This window comes from Lactuca saligna, chromosome 7 (assembly GCF_052625555.1).
Source record: "Lactuca saligna cultivar CGN05327 chromosome 7, ASM5262555v1, whole genome shotgun sequence".
Lineage (NCBI taxonomy): Eukaryota > Viridiplantae > Streptophyta > Magnoliopsida > Asterales > Asteraceae > Lactuca > Lactuca saligna.
In genome coordinates, this window is record NC_136423.1 from 147,401,579 (window position 1) to 147,407,177 (window position 5,599).

Sequence of the window (5,599 nt, forward strand, 5' to 3'; positions counted from 1 at the left end):
GAATAAAAGGCTGATCGAAGAGCCTGAGGCAATTATTGACCGTAAGACTAAGAAGTTACGACGCAAGATGGTCGACTTGGTGCTAGTCCGATGGAAACATTCAAATGGGCCGAATCTCACTTGGGAAACAGAGGATGACATGATGAGTCGCTATCCACATCTGTTTGCTGATGCATGATTCCGGGACGGAATCATCCTAAGGGCGTGAGAATTGTAACGCCCGGGTTTTCAGGGCTAAGCATTTTTGTCAATGTAATAGTCTAGGTCAACTATTGTAACTCTTTTTGAAGTAATAAATATGAAATATTTGAGTATTATGTGAATTATGTGTGTTTATGTGTTTATTATTTAATTATAAATGTATAATTAATAAAGAATAAAAATGAGCATCAAAATTAAAGTGTGAGATAATCCCGATATCTCTACATAAAGTTGTAGAATATGTCTCAAGGTTTCCGTACATATAAAGAATGCCGAAATCCGAGCTATAACGAAGAAGTTATGGCCCGCCGAAGTTTTACGGCAAAACCGGCACGATACCGGGAGACGTAAATAGTGAATTTACGATACAAGACTTTTTAGCCTTATCAATCTAAACAAAAGTCATAGAATATGTTAAACTAAGAACATCGATAAAAAGAACGCCCAAATCTGACTTCGTATGAAGAAGTTATGATTTTTCTAAGATTCGGCTTAGCAGTGCACGGCCTGAAACTCGAATTTTAGTTCGAGCGGTTTTTGGCTTACGCAACGTAAATGAGAGTTGAAGATCTCATTAATAGGAAATCAACGGTAAAAAGACAGACAAAAACAGAGTCCGTATGTAGAAGTTATTAATTTTACGCAGACGTTTAACAGTATAATCTCCTTGTACTGTTAAATTTAAGATCGGTCGAGAATTAGCTGACGGTGTCAACATGATAGTTGTAGATCTTATTATTACCTACGCGTGGATATAAAGAACGTCAAAAACGGAGGTCGTATGTGAAAGTTACGGATTTTAGAAGTCGGAAGTGTGATGTGTGAAAATGGGTGATGTGGCACAATCTTGGCCATTGCTTTCTCCGCAAGGCTTGCCACCAGATGGTGACATGTGGCACCAAGTTCAGCCACATTTCACCCTATAAATACCACCTCTCCCACCCTCATTTTCTTCACACCTTTCCCATTCTTTCTTCTCTTTACTCTCTCTCTCTAGCCCCGAAATCCCCCGAAAAGCCTAGGGAACCTCCCTAGCACGAGACGGAAGCCCCGGAGTGCTCGAAGGCTCTGAGAAGAAGAGCTTTTCGGCTCGGGAACGCTGCTCCAAGCAAAGCCCGGTTTTCTATAAAACCCGCTGTAAGTGAGCTACGCCTACGCTATTTTTAATATAACTTTTATTTAATTATAGTAACGTTATTAGGAACTTATAATAAATACTTGGGTTATTATTATGGGTTATATAAGTATTTTTTTGACGCTTATATAATAATAATAATAATAGCTAGACTATTAATTAGTCTCGACGAATAATAAACTAAACTCTAGTGGTAATAATACTAGGTTTCGTCGAAGAAAAATTCTTTTTAAGAAGCGAAGTGCTGTCTGAGTTCGGAATCACCACCTTTTCCGGTGAGTGCATAGTTACTTTCAACTTACACATAGATATGAAGTATTTTATATAAATTACGTGCTATGTGTGCATATTATCTGAATACTTGCTATCTATGCTAAATGAACGTTGTGATACATGTTTCCAATGATTTAAACTGTATATGTATTTTATATCTACGAAAATGTTGGGGTAAAACATGGGTAGATGTAATAGGTGATGTGTGATAAAATGATGAGAGGCCTCGATGTTGTTGTTGTTGATCCAGTCATCTAGCAGAGTATAGATGACGACCACGGACTCTTCTCGACAGTCCAGTGGAACACTAGCAGGCTCGCAACCTGTAGGTGTTGTGAACGATGTGTTCACCGGTGTACTCCATCCCCCACATGGTTGCCTATTAGGACATTTATTGCTGAGGAGTCCCCTTAGCAGTAGTGTTCGTCCCGATGATGATCCTTAGGCTAGGTCCCTTATGATAGGTGTTTAGGGACGTAAAGTGAGGATAAAGGGAACGGGTAATCGGGTTATTGTTGATTGATGAAATTAATAAACTTATTTATTGTGGGTTGAAAACCCTATGTGCTCACCAGGCTCCCAAGCCTGACCCACTCAGTTTTATGCATTACAGGTAGTGGCGCATGAGCTTTGGACGAGGGATTACAGATATTGGCCTGTAGATATGAAATAATGTAGTAAGGCTTATATTATACTGTTTATACTTTTGATCTGTACGAACATGACATCCCGAGTCTTTTAATGAAATACATTTCTATGGAAATGCTTTTGATAAATCTTTATCATATTATTGTTTTGGGACAAATTCCGCAACCCTTTTATTAAAAGATAACTCTGATTTTGAAATAAAGTATAAACAAAACCGGTCTTTTCTAGCCGTGATTTTGGGGATGTCACAGTTGGTATCAGAGCATTAGTTTAAGCGAACTAGGAATTTGTAGGATTTCTAGACTTAAACTTAGAATGCTAAGCGATGATTGTGAGGTGTGAGTACTAGCTTATTTTAGGAATTGTGCCTAAAATGCTTTTATGTGCTAAATGCTTTATGCATGATATGCCGTTATTTTGTTCGGATCTATGGTCTGTTGCCGACCGGATCTGGAAACCTTATGTGTTTAGGATTCTAAATGTACGACTACGATATTAGAACTAGCATGTAAACGTTTCGGAGTGATAAGGACGATTTAAAACGTCTCTCCTAAATAAAGATCTGAATTCACCTTATTCGGTGTATAGATCATGATGGCAAGGACCCGTAGCGGAAATGTGAACGCAAATGGAGGTAGGAACCAACCCCCAGTAGTTCAGCAAATACCTATTGTTGAAGAAGTTGCACCTGAGCCAGTTACCATGGCTGGAGTTCAAGCCATGATTCAGGCTATGCTAGCTGAACAAAGGGAAGAAATGAGACGGATGCTCCGCGAGAATAGAGACGAACCTACCATACATGTTGAACCGACGGAGCCAGTTCCCGAGCCATCTGAGGAAGGGAACTATAGCCGTCAAGTGAGTCAAATAGGGACTCAAGGTGAACAAAGGGATGGCCCAGAAGGAAGAAACAACAAGGATGGGCGGATGTACAAAAATTTCTTGGGTGCAAAACCACCAAGTCTCTCAGGAAGCCCAAAGCCTGTTGAGATTATGGACTGGATCTCCGAGATGGAGATGGTGTTTGAGAGCTGCGACTGCAACGAAAAGCAGAAGACTGTCTTCGCTGTGAGACAATTGAAAACTGGAGTCTTGAGTTGGTGGAAGCTATTGGCAGATACGATGCCACGAGGAAAAGCCCTGAAAATGTCATGGGATGAGTTCTTGGAACAACTAAAGGCGCAGTACTGTTCAGAGATAGACCTGATTGATCTGAACAATGAGTTCCAAAATTTGAAGAAGGGGAGAATGAGCATCGATGACTATGCTGCTGCATTTACGGAAAAGATGAAGTTGTTTCCATACCTAGTGCCAACCGAACTTTCTAAAATTGAGAAATTCGCAAACGGACTGCCGGCTGACTTTGGCCCAACAGTCAAGATGGCAACCACTCTGAAATCAGCTGTTCGAGTAGCTAAGAATGTGGAGACCCAACAAAAGGAAAGAGGTCTGGAAAGGGCTGAGGTCGGTGAGAAACGGAAGTTCGATGGATCCTCGAAGTCCAACAAGAAGAGTAGATTCTCGAAACCTGGTTCGAGAGGAGGAGGATCAGAAGCAAAGTGGTGTGACAAGTGCAAGAAGAAGCACTTTGGGAAGTGTGATGGAGGGGTCACTTGTTACAAATGCGGAAAGCCTGGGCACTATGCCAATGAATGCACCCTTAACAAGAAGGCCTGTTATGGGTGTAATGAAGAAGGGCACATTTTGAAGGACTGCCCGAAGAAGAAGGAGGCAGGAAGACCCAACATACCACCAAAGCCGAAGGCGAGAGCCTTCCAGATGACGCTCGAGGCTGCAAAGGAGGCATCAGACGTCGCTTCAGGTACCTTTCTTGTAAATGGTTTGCCTGCAAATATACTGTTTGATTTCGGAGCCAACTACTCCTTTGTGTCGCATAAATTTAGTGCGAAATTAGCATTACCTGTAGAAAAACTTGATAACGTCCTAATTGTAGAAGTTGCCAGTGGCAAATTCGTACCTGTTAGTAATCGTATTAGGAACATCGTCATTGACCTAAACGGAAACGAATTCCAGGAGGAACTATTACCCATAGAGTTAAACGGTTTCGACATCGTTTTGGGTATGGATTGGCTTAGCGCCAACGATGCCGAGATATTATGCCGAAAGAAGATAGTTAGGATAAACCCACCCGGAAAGGAATCATTTATGGTGTGCGGGGACAAACGCAGAGTGAGTTCTGGAATCATCTCCTTGATGAAAGCCAAGAAATGTTTGTCCAAGGGATGTGCATCGTACTTGGCATTCGTAATCGATGCTAAGAAAGAAAACAAAGAGGTGCAGAATATACCGGTTGTGTGCGATTATCCGGAAGTCTTTCCCGAAGATCTTCCCGGATTACTACCTGATAGGCAAGTAGAATTTCGTATAGACTTATTACCAGGAACAACACCGATAGCAAAGGCACCTTACCGATTAGCACCGACGGAGATGAAGGAGCTCATGACGCAACTTCAGGAGCTGTTGGACAGCGGTTTCATTCGACCTAGTTCATCACCCTGGGGAGCTCCGGTGTTATTCGTGAAGAAGAAGGACGGAAGCATGAGGATGTGCATAGACTACCGAGAGTTGAATAAGGAAACGGTGAAGAACAAGTATCCATTGCCGAGGATTGATGATCTATTCGATCAGCTGCAAGGATCTAGCTACTTCTCAAAGATCGATCTTAGGTCAGGATATCATCAGTTGAAGGTGAGAGAGCAGGATATTGAGAAGACTGCCTTCAGAACAAGATATGGACACTACGAGTTCTTGGTTATGTCATTCGGACTAAACAATGCTCCCGCAGCATTCATGGATTTGATGAATAGGGTTTGTAAACCATTCCTCGATAAATCTGTGATAGTGTTCATCGACGACATTCTCATTTACTCGAAAAGCCAGGAGGAGCATGGCAAGCATCTACGAGAAGTGTTGGAGGTGTTAAAGAAGGAGAAGCTTTTTGCAAAGTTCTCCAAATGCGACTTTTGGATACGGGAAGTCCAATTCTTGGGTCATGTTGTTAACCAGGAGGGAATAATGGTTGACCCCGCCAAGATCGAGGCTGTAATGAAGTGGGAACGTCCGAAGAGTCCCACGGAGATTCGAAGCTTTCTAGGATTAGCCGGATATTACCGACGATTTATCCAAGGCTTTTCTTCGATAGCTGCTCCATTAACAGCTTTGACCCATAAAGGAGCTACGTATACATGGAGTGAGAAACACGATGAGGCGTTCGAGAAGCTAAAAAAGAAGTTATGTGAAGCACTGATACTTTCTCTACCCGATGGAGTCGAAGATTTCACAGTTTATAGTGATGCATCTGGAGTCGGGTTGGGTTGTGTT